Below are 20,679 nucleotides of genomic sequence, written 5' to 3'. Positions count from 1 at the left end.
CTTTTGAACGTACTAAGCACATGCCGGGAAAAATGGTAACCGGTAAACCTAGTACCTGAGTGAAGCCGGGCGCGGACTTTATCCCTCATGCGACCTGAGACTGGGTCTCCCATGCTAGCTATGGTGGGTACAAGTGCGGTCACTGCACGGCGGCAGCCGGGGTCAGTGGAGCATTGTATGCCAAGGCGGTGAGGCCTGGACGCGAACGGGGAATCGATGGGGACGGTTGTCATGTGTGGGGTCGGAGTACCCTGACATGCCGTGTGTTTAGGTTTACCTTGCAAGGTTAAAACTCGATTCGAATCGTCTGCTTCTCGCAGCTAATGAGACTGCTTGATTCCTTGTACTGCATCGAGTAAGAAGTGAAATGTGGACTATATGAGATAATTTGTTGATTGAACTAATTGATTGTTACCATGTATGCTTAGAAGGAGTAAACCTAGCTAAGTTAATGATGATAGAATTTGAAAAGCTAAAATTTGCTTTTAGAAACAGCTAGTGCTTTTGGCAAACCAAACCCCTCAGCCAAACAGCTGCATAGTCTAGAGGTAGAGGAGTAGACTCCTCACACCGGTTAAGTCTAGCTGAGTATTAGTATACTCAGCCTTGCTTGTGGCACAATTTTTGCAGGTACCATGCAGGAATTGGTTGATGGTGTAACTTGGCCTACCACCCTGCCACCGGGTTGGACGGTCGAGTGGGATGTTGCTCCGGCAGGAGAGGAGCATGAGGAGTAGTGGGCTAGGCCTTGCCCATTCCCTCATTACCGACGACATCGATTATCTGCTGCACTTTATTTTGTGAACTCTTATTCGCTACTCAAAAACTCCGATCTATGTAATAATTCAGTACTTAATTTGAGGTTTCCTGTTTTATTGTATTTCTTCTGTGACTCACCTTCGAGTGAGATTGTGGAATTTGATCCTGGTTAAGTGGCTCTATCAGACTAGATCTGAAGGACTAACGGGTTATTCCGATTTAAGTGTGTTACAGCCCCTGAGGCATGACTTAAGCACTTAAGCTGGAATAATTCGGGTGGTTCTGCCACACAAGGTCCGCGTCGGCGGCGTCGCGTTTCGCTTGCGACTTCTTCTTGCCTTTCTTCTTGGTGCCGCGCTGAGCGGATGCCTCGGGAACATCTTCCGGCTGGCGGCCCTGGGGCTGCTTGTCCTTCCGAAAGATGGCCTCAACCGCCTCCTAGCCAGAAGCGAACTTGGTGGCGATGTCCATCAGCTCGCTCACCCTGGTGGGGGTCTTGCGACCCAGCTTGCTCACCAGGTCGCGGTAGGTGGTGCCTGCGAGGAACGCGCCGATGACATCCGAGTCGGTGACGTTGGGCAGCTCGGTGCGCTGCTTGGAGAATCACCAGATGTAGTCCCGGAGAGACTCTCCCGGCTGCTGGCGGCAGCTTCGGAGATCCCAGGAGTTCCCAGGGCGCACATACGTGCCCTAGAAATTACCGGCGAAGGCTTGAACCAGGTCGTCCCAGTTGGAGATCTGCCCCGGAGGCAGATGCTCCAGCAAGGCTCGAGCGGAGTCGGAGAGGAACAGGGGGAGGTTGCGGATGATGAGGTTGTCATTGTCCGTTCCACCCAGTTGGCAGGCCAGCCGGTAGTCCGCGAGCCACAGTTCTGGCCTTGTCTCCCCCGAGTACTTTGTGATGGTAGTCGGGGTTCGGAACCGGGTCGGGAACGACGCCTGTCGTATGGCTCGACTGAAAGCCTGCGGGCCGGGTGGTTCGGGCGAGGGGCTCCGATCCTCCCCGCTGTTGTAGCGTCCCCCACGCCTAGGGTGGTAGCCTCGGCGCACCCTCTTGTCGAGGCGGGCTCGATGGTTGCGGTGGTGGTGCTCGTTGCTGAGGCGTCTCGGGGCTGCAGGCGCTGTGTTGCGCGTGCGCCCGGTGTGAACCGAGGCTTCCCGCATGAATCGGGAAGTCGCGGTGCGGTGCTCTGAGGGGTATCCCTGCCTTTGAGAGGTAGAGCTCTCGGCCCGTCGGACCGCAGCATCCTCCAGGAGATTCTTGAGCTCTCCCCGGATCCGCCGCCCTTCGGTGGTTGATGGTTCTGGCATTGCGCGGAGAAGTATCGCTGCTGCAGCCAGGTTCTGGCCGACCCCACTGGAAGCCGGTGGTGGCCTTGCCCTGACGTCGTCGGCGATGCGGAGCTGGATGCCCTAGGGTAGATGACGCGCTTCTCCGGCCAGAGCTTGGTCTACCCATTCGTGCCCAATGTTCCGGCGGAGCGGCTCAAGTGTTCCTGCCCCCTCATCGAGCCTGGCCTGCATCTCACGGATTTGCTCGAGCTCTGCGTCCTGACCCCCCGCAGGGACTGGGACCACAGCTAGCTCCCGAAGGATGTCAACGCGAGGCGCAGGCCTAGGGGGATCACCGTTTTCCGGTATACCAAGATGGTTGCCTTCGTCGGGACCCCCTAGATCGACGTGGAAACATTCACGACTTGGGCCGCTGTCTCCATCGCCAAAGCTGTGGCTACCATCGGAACAATCGGAAAGGCAGTAGTCGCATGCGGTCATGAAATCCCGCATGGCACTGGGGTTACCGAGCCCGGAGAAATCCCAACCAAAGTCGGGCTCGTCATCTTCCTCGGAACCCGAGGGTCCGTAGGTCGAGACGGCCGTCAGTCGGTCCCAGGGTGACCGCATATGATACCCCGGAGGGTTGGTGCATGCCTCTATGAAGGCTTCCACCAAAGCGGGGTCGCTTGGTGGGTCGAGGCCGAATCCAAAAGGCATGAGACGGGAGTCGGTCGGTACCTCTTGGTCGACAGGTGGTGACGTTGTCACGTCAGGGGCGGACTGCACCATCGTCTCAGGTACGAGGGTGATGCCCAGCAAGTCCGTCGCGAGCGTGCTGGCGTCGTCCGTCCGCTTGGAGTTGGCGTGTTGCGGGGAAACGGCGCTCGTCTTCGTCTCAGACGCGAGGTCGACGCTCGACGTGTCCCCCGTCGGGGCGCCGGTGCCGTCGACTCGCTCGACAGCCAATGATGTGCCGCCTCCTGCTTGGCCACGGTTGCCCCGCCTCCTCCTCCTCCGGCGGGGGAGGTGACGGGACAAACTCGGACGTCGTTCTTCCGCCTCGTGGGGAAGACGTCGTCGATTCCACCGCCGGCGGGCGGGTTGTCGACCACCATTGTCGCCGTCGTGCGGCGGAGGAAGGAGTATCATGTCGTAGCTGCCGTCGAGGGACATGAACTCAAGACTCCCGAAACGGAGCATCGTCCCGGGTTGGAAAGGTTGCTGAAGACTACCCATATGGAGCTTGACGAGGAGCTGTTCGTCAACACGCAGCAGGCCCCTACCTGGCGCGCCAACTGTCGGCGTTTCGACCCCGGGGGGTCCCTAGACCGACAAGTAAATTGTCGCCGCGTGTCCCAGCCTAGATGGGTCGGCGCGAGGCGGAGCACGGAGGGGGGTAGAAGAGAGGGAGAAAAGGGGAAAACCCGCGGCCTCCGTGTTGTCCCGCGCCCGGGTCGGGTGCGCTTGCAGTAGGGGGTTACAAGCATCCGCGTGGGGGGAGAGCGAGGGACTCTACGCGTTGTCCCGTCCTCCCGCACGGCCAACCTTCTCGTAAGAGAGCCCTGGACCTTCCTTTTATAGGTGTAAGGAGAGGGTCCAGGTGTACAATGGGGGGTGTAGCAGTGCGCTATCGTGTCTAGCAGAGAGGAGCTAGTGCCCTAAGTACATGCCGTCGTGGCAGCCAGAGAGGTTTTGACACCCTGTTCATGTGATGTCGTGGCTGTCGGAGGAGCGTTGGAGCCTTGCGGAAGGACAGCTGTCGGGGCTATCGAGTCCTTGCTGACGTCTCTTTGCTTCCGTAAGGGGCTGAGAGCCGCCGTCGTCAGGGAGCACGCGGGGCGCCATTATTATCTGTTTTCCGAGGCGAGCCAGATGGGACGCCGGTCCTGTTACCCGTAGCCTGAGCTAGCTAGGGATAGGGTAATGATGGCCCCCCTGTGATGTGGTCGGTCCGAGCCCTGGGTCGGGTGAGGCGGAGGCTCCTCCGAGGTCGGGGTCGAGTCGGTCTTCCGAGGTCGAGGTCGTGTCCGAGCCCTGGGTCGGGCGAGATGGAGTTCGTCGTCTTCCGGGGCCAAGCCCGAGTCCGAGCCCTGGGGTCGGGCGAGGCGGATTTCGTCGTCTTCCAGGGCCGAGCCCGAGTCCGAGCCCTGGGGTCGGGCGAAGCGGAGTTCGTCGTCTTCCGGGGCTGAGCCCGAGTCCGAGCCCTGGGGTCGGGCGAGGCGGAGTTCGTCGTCTTCCGGGGCCGAGCCCGAGTCCGAGCCCTAGGGTCAGGCGAAGCGGAGTTCGCGGTCTTCCGGGGCCGAGCCCGAGTCCGAGCCCTGGGGTCGGGTGAAGCGGAGTTCATCATCTTCCGGGGCCGAGCCCGAGTACGAGCCCTGGGGTCAGGCGAAGCGGTGTTCGTTGTCTTCTGGGGCCGAGCCCAAGTCCGAGCCCTAGGGTCGGGCGAGGCGAAGTTTCCTATGGCGCCCGAGGCCAGACTTGGCTGCTGTCAGCCTCACTCTGTCGAGTGGCATAGCAGTCGGAGCGACGCAGGCGGCGCGTCTTCTTGTCAGGCCGGTCAGTGGAGCGGCGAAGTGACTGCGGTCACTTTCGGCTCTGTCGACTGAAGGGTGCGTGACAGGATAAGATGTCAGGCCGTCCTTGCATTAAATGCTCCTGCGATTCGGTCGGTTGGTGTGGCGATCTGGCCAAAGTTGCTTCTTGGCAAAGACTGGGCCTCGGGCGAGCCGAAGGTGTGTACATCGCTTGAGGGGGTCCTCGGGCGAGACGTGAATCTTCCAGGGTCGGCTGCCCTTGCCCGAGGCTGGGCTCAGGCGAGGCGAGGTCGTGTCCCTTGAGTGGACCGAGCCTTGGCTTAATCGCAGCCATCAGGCCTTTGCAGCTTAGTGCTGATGGGGGTTACCAGCTGAGATTAGGAGTCTTGGGGGTACCCCTAATTATGGTCCCCGACACTTAGTCACACATATCAGATCTAACTCTTCACATCACATATGCGCGATCTCTAGAAGACATTTTCTAGATCTCATATTCAATGCTCCATGTCACACACAACCAACATGACCTCTGTGATCTTAATAGGCTCCTCTATCACCATGTGATCTTTGAGATTTAATAAGTTTCCTTGACCATGGGCTTTGATATCACTTGTTAGAGTGTGCACCGAATCCAACCCAACTTGCTATACCCACAAGTTGTTGCCCCTAAAGAGACCATGACGCCTACACAATAGGAATTTGTGAAATTCTCGTCAGCCAGGAACCAACGGGAATTAACATGTTACTGACGGGAATTAGTTATTCCCGTTAGTACCTAGCCGATGGGAGTTATAGGATGGGGACAACCATTAACATGAATTAAATAAATCATGTCGACCATAGTGAACCGATGGGAGTTATCAAGCACGTGTAATAACTCTCGTCGGTCACCCTAGCCGACGAGAATTAAGGCCACGTCATCCTTAACTCATGTCGGCTTGACCATAGCCAACATGAGTTGTTCTACTAAAGTAACAGAATAACTGCCGACGGCTATGGTCAAGCCGACGAGAGTTAACCTGTGCTCCTACAAAACCAGCAGCCTGTTTTCTCATTTCCTCATCTAATTTACACAAAACAATAGGCATATAATATATATCCATTCACATACATCGTATACACCATTCACAACTCACATACATCACATTATATAATCCTCAAACCAACACATAGAGCACATATCCATTTCAAATCACAACAACTTCACAACTTAAGTCATTTGTTCACCAAAACACATAAAAATTCAGTTTAGCCCATACCATCCATCATGCATAACCAAAACAAAGCACAAGTCCAAATACAAAGGTAGCATACAATGGTTCTCATGTCTATGGACCACCACTTGGATGGTTAGAGCTTTGGGCATCATTGCAAGCAGAAGGAGGGTATGTGAAGAGGGACTTCACAAAAGCTGTTCCAGCTAGTTTAGTCCCATTCTCACCCGCATATGTCGTACCCTATGTAAAAAGAATGCAAATATTAACAAGTTAAGTATACAAATGTATAAATCATACGAATAGTTCGAGAGTTAGAAATATATCTGGTCTCTAGGTGCAGCTATATGTGTGGGGGTGTTAAACTATTGCATGTACATTGCTACAATTTCTATATATCATATAGCTAGACCTTGCTTAAATGAGATATTTATTCAAACACGATCCAAACCCATAGATTCTCAGTTTCAAGCCAAAGGGAGACAACCGTGTACTAACCACACGATACCGTTCCTCGGTGAGGTATATCTTTGAGTACCCTTGCTTTTTTGTTAAGAGACCTTCTTCATCTGAATGTAATTGAAAATAAAGATTTGTTGCCTGAATCCTTCATAGTATAGTGAATCCTTGACTAGCTTCTATACTTTATTTTGGAACACACATTCAGTGTGCCCCATGCAATCCATGCCTTCATGTAGTCTGAAATCATTGAATAAGACTATTTAGAAACAAAATAAAGAGAACAAGAATGGTTACCCAAAAGTCATGCTGAACTAATCCCTATCAGTCTTGTATGGAAACACTCGTATGCGGCAATCCCTATCTGTCTGCACAATGTATACAACAACGCAGTAGGCAGAAGGAGACGAGATTAAATGTGTTGGCTGCTAGTGTCTTGTATGGAAACACTCATATGTAGGTATTTATAGGGTAACTGTGTTTGGTTACAAAAAATCCATAACATGTAAGGATCCGATTGGATTACTTAGAAGCATAAGGCTTGGACCCCGAATCTGGTGGACCATTCATGTGCACGTTGCGCGCGCCTTTTGCCTCGCCCAGCTAGACGAGCGAGTGTGTGTGTGGGTTCTCCATTCAACACATGCAAAAATATGGAGAAGACTCAACTATTTAAGTTGGGTTTCCTCCACCTCAACTAGCTAATAGGGATTAAATGTTCCACACTCCTATAATTGTTGTCATGCACCTCTTCATGAATGGATCGTTGAGATTTTAGGAATTATCATTAAAATTAAAATGGTCTTGGCCCAATAATCCAACATCTCCCACTACTCCTTCATAAACAATTCTAAAGCAATGTAATGTTCATTGGTCTCATAGCTGGAACCACAGAAAATCAAAAGTTCCATCACCTAGTCAATTGTAAACTTTCCCTCTTTCTTGTAAACAAATTCATTGGATGATCTAGCCATTCATGTCACAACTTCTTGGACGAGGAGTGCATTCTCTATCTTAGCTTTCTTGGCTTCTCCTTATTGAGAGCACCTAGAGAGGGGGTGAATAGGTGATCCTATAAAATCAAACACTAAATAGCCACAAACTTGGTTATTAAAGTGTTAGTGTGACCAAGTTGCTAGAATGCTTAGAGAAGGCTTGGTTGTTCTGCTCCATGCGCCTAGGGGTCCCTTTTATAGCCCCAAGGTAGCTAGGAGCCGTTAGAGATCAACTTGGAAGGCAATTCTTGCCTTCTGTCGAGTGGTGCACCGGACAGTCCGGTGCACCACCGGATAGGTCCTGTAAATGTCCGGTGCGTGATCTCTTTCCTTTTCTGGCGAAGCCGACCGTTGGATCTTCGGATCTGTTGGCGCATCGGACACTATCCGGTGCACACCGGACAGTCCGGTGCAACCATCCGACTGTTGGCTTCGCCACGTGTCGCCCTTTGATCGTGTAGGCGACCGTTGGCCGCGAGCGCCGTTGACTCACCGGACAGTCCAGTGAATTTTAGTCGTCGTGCTTTATTCGTTTCCCGAGAGCGACTAGTTCGTCGCCGAAGACTTGGGCGTGAGCGCTGATGACGCATCGGACAGTCCGGTGCACCACCAGACAGTTCGGTGATTTTTAGCGAGTCGCCCGACCGATTCCCGAGAGCAGCCAGTTCACCGTCATCTAGCCTGGGCCACCGGACACTGTCTGGTGCGCCACCGGACAGTCCAGTGTGCTAGGCCCGAATTGGTTTTGGCTGTACACAGCCAACTCTTTTCCAACTTCTTTCTTCTTTTCATGGCACTGTTTCTAGCACTTAGATAAATATGTTAGTATTCAAAAACAATTCACTAAGTCTAAAAACATACCTTGTTCTTTGATTTACACTTCTCACTCATTTAGCACATAAGAACTCAATCAATATGTGTTGGACATCTAATCACCAAAACACTTATAGAAATGGCCCAAGGGCACATTTTCCTTTCAATCTCCCCCTTTTTGGTGATTTATGCCAACACATCAAAAAACAACAAAAGAAGTGCCATATTAATGCAAATGAAGACCAAATTCTTTTTTCTTAGGATTTGATATATTTGGATCACTCTTTTCCACCACTTGGTTTGTTTTTGCAAATCAAATTCTTTTTCCTGTCTCTAAGTCAAACACGCTTGTTTGTGCAAATAAAGAGATATTCCAAGAGTGAAATTGATCAAGTGCCAAAAACTCCCCCTTTTTCTCGTAATCAAAATTTTCGCATAAGAGACCAAATTTTGCAATAAGAGTGTTTTGGACAAATCACAAATTTTAACTCTACTATTCTCAAAATTCTCAAGTGGTTGGCTGATCCATTTGCTTTGGCCTTAATTTCTCCCCCTTTGGCATTAAGCACCAAAACGAGATCATTTTTGGCCCATTAACCCCATTGCCTCACCAAAGTGTCAAATAAGAGCAAAAAGGCAATGAGCGCATAAATATGAACTTGGAATTAAATACACCAATACCGGAGTGCAGTGGAAGTCTTTTCATTGTCCAAGTTCACTTTCCCTTTCAATGTACTTTTGAGACTACATCAAGTGTACTCAAACAAACAAGTTAGTCTCAAAGGGATCAAGTTGTAGCACTTCTCCCCCTAAATATATGCATCATTTGCATACAGACTTGTGAGGTCCGGCGATGACTTGTACAACTTGAGCATCACAAATAGACAACAAATGATGTAAATGCATAAGGTAACATGATCAAAGGCATGAACTACATGTATGCTCTAGATCAATCCAAGTTACGTGAATCTAAGACATTTAGCCCACTACGCAACCTGCAAAACCTTTTCTCATCTAAGGGCTTAGTGAAGATATTGGCTAGTTGGTTCTCGGTGCTAATGTGGTACACATCGATATCTCCCTTTTGCTGGTGGTCTCTCAGGAAGTGATGCCGGATGTCTATGTGCTTAGTGCAGCTGTGTTCAATAGGATTATCCGCCAGGCGGATTGCACTCTCATTGTCACATAGGAGTGGGACTTTGCTCAGATTGTAGCCAAAGTCTTGGAGGGTTTGTCTCATCCAAAGCAGTTGCGCGCAACAATGTCCTGCGGCAATGTACTCGGCCTCAGCGGTGGATAGGGCAACAAATGTTTGTTTCTTGGAACTCCAGGACACCAGGGACCTTCCTAGAAATTGGCATGTCCCTGATGTGCTCTTCCTATCAACCTTGCACCCAGCGTAGTCGGAGTCTAAGTATCCAATCAAGTTAAAGGTAGACCCCTTTGGATACCAAATCCCGAAGCAAGGCGTAGAAACTAAATACCTAAGAATTCGCTTAACGGCCACAAGATGACATTCCTTGGGGTCGGATTGAAATCTAGAACACATGCATACACTAAGCATAATGTCCGGTCTACTAGCACAAAGGTAAAGTAATGAACCTATCATTGACTAGTATGCCTTTTGATCAATGGACTTACCTCCTTTGTTGAGGTCAAGATGCCCGTCAGTTCCCATCGGTATCTTCACGGGCTTGGCGTCCTTCATCCCAAACTTCTTGAGAAGATCTTGAGTGTACTTCGTTTGGGAGATGAAGGTGCCGTCCTTGAGTTGCTTCACTTGGAATCCAAGGAAGTAGGTCAACTCGCCCATCATCGACATCTCGAACTTTTGCGTCATCACCCTGCTAAACTCCTCACAGGACTTTTGGTTAGTAGAACCAAATATTATGTCATCGACATAAATTTGGCACACAAAAAGATCACCATTGCATGTCTTTGTGAAAAGAGTGGGATCAACTTTCCCAACCTTGAAAGCATTAGAAATAAGGAAATCTCTAAGGCATTCATATCATGCTCTTGGGGCTTGCTTAAGTCCATAGAGCGCCTTAGAGAGCTTATATACATGGTCGGGATACCTATCGTCCTCAAAGCTAGGGGGTTGTTCCACGTATACCTCCTACTTGATTGGTCCATTAAGGAAACCGCTCTTTACGTCCATTTGGAACAGCCTGAAAGAATGGTGAGCAGCATAGGCTAGTAATATCCGAATTGACTCTAGCCTAGCCACAGGAGCAAAAGTCTCCTCAAAGTTGTTGAGTTCTTCCTGCATGGCCTCTTGTCACCACTCCGTGCTCGTCTTGTTTGTTGCGGAACACCCACTTGGTTCCCACAACGTTTTGCTTTGGACGTGGCACTAGGCTCCAGACTTCATTCCATTTGAAGTTGTTGAGTTCTTCCTGCATGGCCAACACCCAGTCTGGATCCTGCAAGGCCTCTTCTACCCTGAAAGGCTCAATAGAAGAGACAAACGAGTAATGCTCACAAAAATTAGCTAATCATGAGTGAGTAGTAACTCCCTTGCTGATGTCACCCAGAATTTGATCGACGGGGTGATGTCTTTGGATCGTTGCTCGGACTTGAGTTGGAGGGGCCTGTGTTGCTTCTTCCTCCATAGCGTGTTCCTCCTGTGCTCCCCCTTGACCCTGCTCCTCTTCTTGAGGTACCTGTACATCGTCTTGAGTTGGGGGATGCACCAATGTCGAGGAGGAAGGTTGATCTTGTTCATGTAGTTCCTATGGTCGCACATCACCTATCGCCATCGTGCACATTGCGACCGTCAGAACTTCTTCTTCATTTATATCATCAAGATCAACTTGCTCTCTTGGAGATCCATTAGTCTAATCAAATACAATGTCGCTAGAGACTTCAATTAATCCTAATGATTTGTTGAAGACCCTATACGCCTTTGTATTTAAGTTGTATCCTAGTAAAAACCCTTCTACTGCCTTGGGAGCAAATTTAGAATGTCTACCTTTCTTCACCAGAATGTAGCATTTGCTCCCAAATACACGAAAATAAGAGACATTGGGTTTGTTACCAGTAAGGAGTTCGTAGGAGGTTGTAACACCCTAAATTTGGGAGTAGAATTTTTTCTTCTTTTTACTCACAAAATTCAGGCGTTACTCTCTTTTCTCTGCCCGTTTCGCTCCTTCTTCCCAATTTCAAAGCAGTATAGCGACTGGTGTCCGTGTCATGTGTAAACAAAAACCTAAGTTGACATGAGTGTTGCATCAGGCCGAAGCATATTTCTTTTGTCTGATGTCGTGTTTAATCGCGTGTTCGTCTCGTCTCGTTTCGGATTTTGGTTCGCGATCAAATTCCGATCGGTGGTTGTGCGTGTCGTGGGTTTTTGGCCCCACGACGTGACCCAGCCCGACCCAGCCTGACCCAACCCGACCCAGCCCGGCCCGCTCTAGCCCGCGCTCCTTGGCACCCCTGCCCCTCTCCCATGCGCACCCCTCTCCCTTCTCTTCCTTTCTCTCATTCAGTTTTCCCACGCAACAACTTCCTTTCCTCCATCTCTCTCTCTCCCCTGTGGTGCCCTAGGTTTTGGAGACGGTGATCGCCGGATTTGGACCCCGAGGTGAGCTCCCCCTCCCCTCCCCTCTCCCTCTCTCTCTTCCCCTCCCCCTTCCCTTCTTTCTTCCCCGCGCGGCCTCGCTGCGCAGCCCCTGGCGCCCCCCGACGCTGCCCCCTCAGCGTCCTCCCTGGCGCGGCCCCTCGGCGCCCCTAGCGCGGCCCCTCGGCAAGCTCCCCTGCGGCCCATGGCGCCGCCCGACGCGGACCCCTCGGCGCCCTCCCCAGCGCGGCTCCTCGGCGCCCCGGCACGACCCCTTGGCCCCTCCCCGACGTGGCCCCCTCGCCCCCCCGGCGCGGCCCCTCGACGCCCCCGGCACTGCCCCATGGCGCCCCCAGCGTGGCTCCCCGGCTCCCCGGTGGCGTGGCCCCATGGTGCCCCCCGACGCGGCTCCCCTGGCCCCCTGGCCCCGGCGATGCGGCCTCCCAGGCCCCTGCGTGCCGCCCCTCGGCCCCCTGCGTGCGGCCGTCCCGGCCCCGGTGCGCGGCCCCTGCCTACGGCAGCGTGGTCCGCTGGCGCGGCCCCTGCGCGCGCCCCGGCGCGGCTCGCGTGGCCTCGGCGCGGCCTGCGTGGCCTCGCGCCCCCCGTTCGCACAACGCGTTCCCGCGTGCGCAGCCCCACGCGCGCGGTGATTGATTCTTGGTTTTAATTAATTTTAAACTCTATTTATTTAGCGTGCTGCGTCGCACGCTTCATCGCGCGACAAATTTATTTAATTTCAGATTCTATTAATGTGCTTCGTCGCACGACGATCCATTTCAATTTCAGATTGTTTAATGTATGACGTCGCGCGTCCAGTCGCGCGATGTTTCATTTTAAATTCAGTTTGGATGTCGTATGCTGTCATGCGCTTCGTCGCGCGACACTTGACGTTATTTTCATAATTAGTTTAAGTGTCTCGTGGCGCTCTCCATCGGGCGACGAGTCGATTTATTCTTAATTCAGTCTAGGTGTTGTGTCGCGCGTCTCGCCGCGCGGCAATCCTTTTAAATTTACTTTGGTTCGTTTATAATGATTTAACATGGAACATGATTTTATCCTATGTATAGCACGATGGCTAAATTAATACTATTCTGTTTAGACGAGTACTTTGATTTATAATCGTGTAACGTGATCGCTTCTCAACTGTGGCCTCGACCGTTACTTTCCCTTTCTCGTTTAGTCGTAGGTGTGAGCCCTGCGTCGAACGTCTGTTTATTTATTGCATTCTATTGTATGGTGTACTTTTCTTTTGTATTAAATGTGTGGAATGTATGTTTGAACTCATATAGATAACGGTCAGTTGTGGAGTCCAAAGGAATTGCAGGTGAAGACCCTGAGCAGTAGTCGGTTGGTGAAGGCAAGTGTCCCTTGACCCATCTATGTCCTACTCATTCTTATAATTTACTTCCCGCATTTACACAATTTATACCTAAGGATTAACTAGCTTTTGTTTATCTTGTCCTTGTTTACCTATTTTGGTTGGGTTATTTTGGTTTAGCCATATGCTAGTGCTTCACATTAACCAATAAACATGATGAGATTATCTATGATACGCTGTTTTCCCTTTTGATTATGATGATGGTATTGTGACATTTAAGGGGGGCTCGAGCTGTTTCTCGAGTGCCTCTCTGTAAGAACTGGTTGGATGACCGCCCGGGAAAACAGTGCAACCATGAGGGTGGAGTGGGACGCCCTTAGCTAAGTAATTAAAGGAACTAGGGTGTAGTTCGCTTCGCCGTCGTGCCGTTAATGGGGCTCGGTGTATGCGGCTCGCTCTGCCAAGGTTGGTTCGCCCCTTGAGGAGGAGTGCGGTGCATTTAGGAAACCTAACGAGCGGCTACAGCCTCAGGGAATCTTTGTAAAGGCTACATAGTGAAACCCTGCCTATTCACCTTGGTAGTGTTTAAGGGTTTGATCGGCCCGAGGCAAGAGGGAATCGTGGCTTGTGGGTAAAGTGCGCAACCTCTGTAGAGTGCTATAAAACTGATATATCAGCCGTGCTCGCGGTTATGAGCTGCCAAGGTAGCTCCATTGATTAGAAATACTTGATCAGAGATGTATGATTTACAGGTGGTGATGAGGATGATGGTTTTGGTTATGACTATGGTAATGGTAAGTGGTATTCTTTCTATTTGGAAAGAGTACTTCGGGTTAATAACTTGGGTTAATGCTAAAACCTGGCTTTCTACTAGTAATAATAACCTGACCAACTAAAAGCAACTGCTTGGCTTAACTCTACATAAAGCTAGTCCACTACAGCCAAACGAGACATTTTGTTGAGTATGTTGATGTGTACTCACCCTTGCTTTACACACCAAACCCCCTCAGGTGAAGATGAAGTCATGGAGGAGGACTTCTAGGAGTTCCAAGAGTACGATGAGTTCTAGGCGTGGGTTAGCGGCAAACCCCCAGTCGGCTGCCTGTGTAGGCCGTGTGTATCTACGTTTCTTTTCTGCACTTTGATAATTTTTAAAGACTATGTGGATGTCTCGGACATCATGATGTAATCGACTATTATACCCTCTTTTATGTCATTATTCTAGCACTGTGTGATGATGTCCAGTTATGTAACTGCTGTGTATGTGAATTGCTGATCCTGGCACGTACATGGTTTGCATTCGGTTTGCCTTCTAAAACCGGGTGTGACATAGGTGGTATCAAAGCCGTGCTGACTGTAGGACCGCTAACCTAGAATAGAATGGTCGTTCTAAGGATTATAGACCCCTATTATCGCCTTGACTTTGGTATCCCTTCAAAAGTTGGTCATATCGACCACATCTATGTTCTACTATATATATTATACCTTGCTGAAAAATTTGTTTTATTCTAATTCCTAATCTTTTTATGGTTTACTTGTTGGTCATATTAGCTCTGTTCTCACTCTTATGCTTACTTTGTCTTTTGTAGATGGCTCGTCTTAGACACACTTCACGGAAGTCAGTCATTCCTTTCTTGCCTTCTCGTCTCACTGAGCGTCCGCTTTGCTGTCCAGTGACTAGTCAGTCTAGCCACTTGAAGAGGCTGCACCACCGCCTGCATGAGGAGCAAGAGCGTCGACAACAGGAGCTAGAGCAGCAGGGCTCTTCTTTCTCGCTTCAGCAGGAGATAGAGTCTGTGAGGAGCTACTCCCCTGTGCTCCCGCTGGAGGTGCCCCCTGCACCACCACTGAGCACCCCAGCCGCTGGAGTAGCTGCTGGAGGAGACCCAGATGATGGAGGTGACGATAGCAGCTCGAGCCACAACACCGACCTTTCAGCCGACCAGGAGCCGGAAGGATGGGTTGCTCGACCCATCACTCGCAACGCCGCTCGTGGGTGTCACTTCCACGATGCGCTCGACACCTTGCTACGCCAGACACTCGACCGACGTACTTGGTCCATCGAGTATTGCTGTGTTGTCTTCTAGCATAGTCACAGGGTTTACCCGGACCGCTGGGAGGCGACTTGTTTGGTGCGTCGTCTGGAGAACAGTCTCCGGGGTGTGGAGGTCTGCTCAGAGCACTATTCTATCTCTGAGCGGGACTCAGTTGAGGCAGCCATGCAAGATGCCACACGATGTGCGCTTTCGCACTACTGTTTAGTGCTCGGCGGGGTAGCCGATGGTCTCAACCTGAGGTATTACCCCCGCCGTCCATCTGGCAGCACAGGAGGCATGGTTGTCTCGCCTATCGGTGAGGACAATCCTAGGTTGAGCAGCACAGTCAACCTAGCCGCCGTGCTAAACACGGAGCTAGACCATCCATTAGACGAGCTGAGTAGGGCTCGTGCTGAGATTGCCCAGTTGCGGGCTGAGCGCGTGGAGCATCATCACCTGGAGGATGGTTCCCCTGCTCACGTCGGGACTCAGCACCCATACTGCTCACCTCAGCGTGGACACCATGCTTATGGTAACCCCGACTGCAGGACCAAGATAAATTTAGAACCATAGATCGTCAGCGTCATACCTTGTAATTAATGCAAAAATATATATAGAAGCTATAGTCTTAGCATTAGTCTTACTCTTAGTTAGTCTTAGTTAGACAGGGTAGTTTGCTTATCCTGTGCCTTTATGTTTGTCATGATGAACTATGTTGGATTTGGATCTTTGTAATGACTGTCACCAGGGTGTGGGTATCCCCTGCACTTTGGTTTACCTGTTAAATGTTAATAAAATTAGTTATCTAGTTGGGAAGCCCTTTTATTCTACTTTCCTATTTATCTGAGAAGCTGTGTTTGCCTGTGTTGGAAATCAGTGAAGATGTTCATCTGTTCAGTGCTGTGGGAGGATTCTATACTCTTTTCTTATGCTGCAAGTTGCAAGATCAGTTCTGATGTGTGATTGCATTCTGCAGATGTCAGACAACAGGCGCAGAGGAGGAAGGTGTGCTCAGCAGGAGAAGGTAGCCCCACAGGAAGAGGCACCCCAGCAGCAGCTGCCACCCCCACCCCCGATGACCATCGAGCAGATGTTCCTAATGCAGACTCAGGCAGTTCAAGCCATCGGTCAGACTCTGGCCACCATTCAGCAGCCACCACCTCAGCCTCAGATCTCTCAGATGCCCAGAGACAAGCGTGCTAAATTCATGAGAGGTCATCCCCCAGTGTTCGCTCACTCTTCTGACCCCATGGATGCTGAAGATTGGCTGTGCACTGTGGAGCGGGAGTTGCACACCGCTCAATGCGATGACAGGGAGAAAGTTCTGTATGGTCCCCGTCTGTTGAGAGGAGCAGCCCAGTCTTGGTGGGAGTCCTATCTCGCCACCCATGCCAACCCCGACGCTATCACCTAGGAAGAATTTAGAGATAACTTTCGTCAGTACCATGTTCCCACAGGTCTGATGACAGTGAAGAAGGAGTTCTTGGAGCTCAAGCAAGGGCCTATGTCTGTCAGTGAGTACCGAGACAAGTTTCTGCAGCTGTCCCGCTATGCTCCTGAAGATGTCAACTTAGATGCCAAGAGACAGTATCGTTTCTTGAGAGGCTTAGTCGATCCCTTGCACTACCAGTTGATGAACCACACCTTCCCCACATTTCAGCACCTGATCGACAGAGCGATCATGACAGAGAAGAAGCGCAAGGAGATGGAGGATCGCAAGCGTAAGATTAGTAGACCTCAGTCTGGAAGCAGCAATCGCCCTCGTTTCTCAGGCAACCCACCTCAGCAGTTCAGGCAGAACCAGTGCCCACCTCAGCAACATCAGTTTCAGAAGCAGTACCCTCAGCACCAGTAGCAGAATCGCCAGAATAATCAGTCAGGAGGAGGTCAGTTGGTGGAGTCCAAAGGAATTGCAGGTGAAGACCCTGAGCAGCAGTCGGTTGGTGAAGGAAAGTGTCCCTTGACCCATCTATGTCCTACTCATTCTTATAATTCACTTCCTGCATTTGCATAATTTATACCTAAAGATTGATTAGCTTTTGTTTATCTTGTCCTTGTTTACCTATTTTGGTTGGGTTATTTTGGTTTAGCCATATGCTAGTGCTTCACATTAATCAATGAACATGATGAGATTATCTATGATACGCTGTTTTCCCTTTTGCTTATGATGATGGTACTGGGACATTTAAGGGGGGCTCGAGCTGTTTCTCGAGTGCCTCTCCGTAAGGACTGGTTCGTAGGATGACCTCCCTGGAAAACAGTGCAACCATGAGGGTGGAGTGGGACGCCCTTAGCTAAGTAATTAGAGGAACTAGGGTATAGTTCGCTTCACCGTCGTGCCGTTAATGGGGCTCGGTGTATGCGGCTCGCTCTGCCAAGGTTGGTTCGCCCCTTGGGGAGGAGTGCGGTGCATTTAGGAAACCTAACGGGCGGGCTCGCTCTGCCAAGGTTGGTTCGCCCCTTGGGGAGGAGTGCGGTGCATTTAGGAAACCTAACGGGCGGCTACAACCCCAAGGAATCTTTGTAAAGGCTACATAGTGAAACCCTGCCTATTCACCTTGGTAGTGTTTAAGGGTTTGATCGGCCCGAGGCAAGAGGGAATCACGGCTTGTGGGTAAAGTGCGCAACCTCTGCAGAGTGTTATGAAACTGATATATCAGCCGTGCTCGCGGTTATGAGCGGCCAAGGGAGCTCCATTGATTAGAAATACTTGATCAGAGATGTATGATTTATAGGTGGTGATGAGGATGATGGTTTTGCTTATGACTATGGTAATGGTAAGTGGTATTCTTTCCGTTTGGAAAGGGTACTTCGGGTTAATAACTTGGGTTAATGCTAAAACCTGGCTTTCTACTAGTAATAATAACCTGACCAACTAAAAGCAACTGCTTGACTTAACTCCACATAAAGTTAGTCCACTACAGCCAAACGGGACATTTTGCTGAGTATGTTGATGTGTACTCACCCTTGCTTTACACACCAAACCCCCCAGGTTGTCCACGTTGCAACCACTGCTCAGGTGAAGATGAAGTCGTGGAGGAGGACTTCCAGGAGTTCCAAGAGTACGATGAGTTCTAGGCATGGGTTAGCGGCAAACCCCCAGTCGGCTGCCTGTGTAGGCCGTGTGTATCTACGTTTCTTTTCCGCAGTTTGATAATTGTTAAAGACTATGTGGATGTCTCGGACATCATGATGTAATCAACTATTATACCCTCTTTTATGTCATTATTCTAGCACTGTGTGATGATGTCCAGTTATGTAACTGCTGTGTACGTGAATTGGTGATCCTGGCACGTACATAGTCCGCATTCGGTTTGCCTTCTAAAACCGGGTGTGACAGTGGTCTTCTTGGGGAGACGGTGCAGGTAGAGCCGATTTATGGCATGGCAAGCTGTGTTCACATCTTTCGACCAAAACCGCTCAGGCGTCTTGTACTCTCAAAGCATCGTTCTCGCCATGTCGATTAGCGTCCTATTCTTCCTCTCTAACACACCATTTTGCTATGGTGTGTAGGTAGCGGAGAACTCGTGCTTGATGCCTTCCTCCTCAAGAAACTCTTCAACTTGTAGATTTTTGAACTCGGACCCATTGTCGCTTCTTATCTTCTTCACCTTTAGCTCAAATTCATTTTGAGCTCTCCTTAAGAAGCGCTTTAGAGTCCCTTGGGTTTCTGAATTATCCTGTAAAAAGAATACCCAAGTGAAGCGAGAAAAATCATCAACAATTACAAGACCATACTTACTTCCCCCGATGCTGAGGTAGGCAACAGGTCCAAAGAGATCCATGTGAAGAAGCTCCAGTGGTCTTGATGTCGTCATCACATTCTTGCTGTGATGAGTGCTTCCCACTTGTTTCTCTGCCTGACATGCTGCACAAGGTCTGTCTTTCTCAAAACAGACATCGGTTAGTCCTAACACATGATCTCCCTTTAGATGCTTATGAAGGTTCTTCATCCCAACATGTTCTACACGACGATGCCACAACCAGCCCATATTAGTCTTAGCGATTAAGCATGCATCTAGATCGGCATTCTCTTTCGAAAAATCAACTAAGTAGAGTTTGTCGTCTAATACACCCTTAAAAGCTAATGAACCATCACTTCTTCTAAAGACAGATACATCAACATTTGTAAACAAACAATTGTAACCCATGTGACACAATTGACTTACATACAGAAGGTTATACCCGAGCGACTCTACTAAAAATACATTTGATATTGAGTGCTCGTTAGTGATGGCTATCTTGCCTAAGCCTTTGACCTTGCCTTGGTTCCCATCTCCAAAGATGATCGTATCCTGGGAATCCTTGTTCTTGACGAAGGAGGTGTTCGAGACTTGTTCTCAAATGCTTCGAGTTAAGAACAAGGCAACACAAAAAATGTTAAATGTTAAAGTCCTTCGTCCTTCGAAGCATTATTTCCATTGGGATATAATGATTTTCGGACGAAGGTTATGAAGGACATACCTTCATCAGCATAACATATAATAATGAAGAAGGAATCATATGAGATATAAAAGATAACATAAACAATCATGTATTATTATCAGCTCATTTCTATTTTATTATTATGGAAAAATAGAAATGATATCAAATTACAAATGTACCTTCGACTTGAAGGAGGTAAAAGTACAAGCATGACGCAAAAGCAAATGCCAAGTCAGTGTGAACAGTACGGGAGCACTGTTCATCTATTTATAGGCACGGGACGCAGCCCATGTGAAATTACACCCATGCCCTTTACATTTGCTAATGATTCTATAGTAATCCATCAAGGTCTAAATAGCCTTTTCCCTTTTAAGTCGGTTTCCTTTTCTGCTGTCTTGCCGAAGCTTCCCTGTGCATAGCTTCGGCTCTGCGCCAACCTTCGTATTCTTTGTGCTTCTTCACACTGTGGTTCATTTTTGAGCCTTCGAAGGTCCAAGTCCGAAGGTACCTGTTCATGTATTATACTCCAGAAACATTGTTAAATCATGTTTTTGAGGACCTTCGGAAGACGAAGGCCCCCAACAGTAGCCCCTCGCAAGGTTAATTTGTTAGAATAAATAACGAATTCAGATTGCGATATGGACGAAGGCCCTAAGCCGAAGGTCCAAAAAAACACCTTCCCTTTGCTAGAATAGCAACAGTCAATGACAGTCGGGGCCCTCCAACTTGGAGCGCGCTGGGCGTATAAATAGGAACTCACCCCAAGCACATTTGATACTCCTACTTTGCTTTGCTTGCTTTCTTAGCTCTTGCTTTCCATTAGTTGCTTTGTTTCTTAAGTTTTCTGAGCTTCTGAGCTTCGGATTTGAAGGACACATTTTCACCATTTCCGAAGAGATGTCTCAAGATAAGAAAGTTGTTGCTGAAACGAAGCTGAGCGAGGAGGAGAAGCTTCTTAAGGAAAAAACTGTGGCAGAACCACCCGAATTATTCCAGCTTAAGTGCCTAAGTCACGCCCCAGGGGTCGTAACACACTTAAATCGGAATAACCCGTCAGTCCCTCAGATCTAGTCTGATAGAGCCACTTAACCAGGATCAAATTCCACAATCCCACTCGAAGGTGAGTCACAGAAGAAATACAATAAAACAGGAAACCTCAAATTAAGTACTGAGTTATTACATAAATCGGAGTTTTTGAGTAGCAAATAAAGTTCACAAAATAAAGTGCAGCGGATAATCGATGTCGTCGGTAATGAGGAAATGGGCAAGGCCTAGCCCACTACTCCTCA

Source organism: Zea mays, chromosome 5 (assembly GCF_902167145.1).
Source record: "Zea mays cultivar B73 chromosome 5, Zm-B73-REFERENCE-NAM-5.0, whole genome shotgun sequence".
In the NCBI taxonomy this organism is placed as follows: domain Eukaryota; kingdom Viridiplantae; phylum Streptophyta; class Magnoliopsida; order Poales; family Poaceae; genus Zea; species Zea mays.
Note: the sequence above shows the minus strand (reverse complement) of the source record.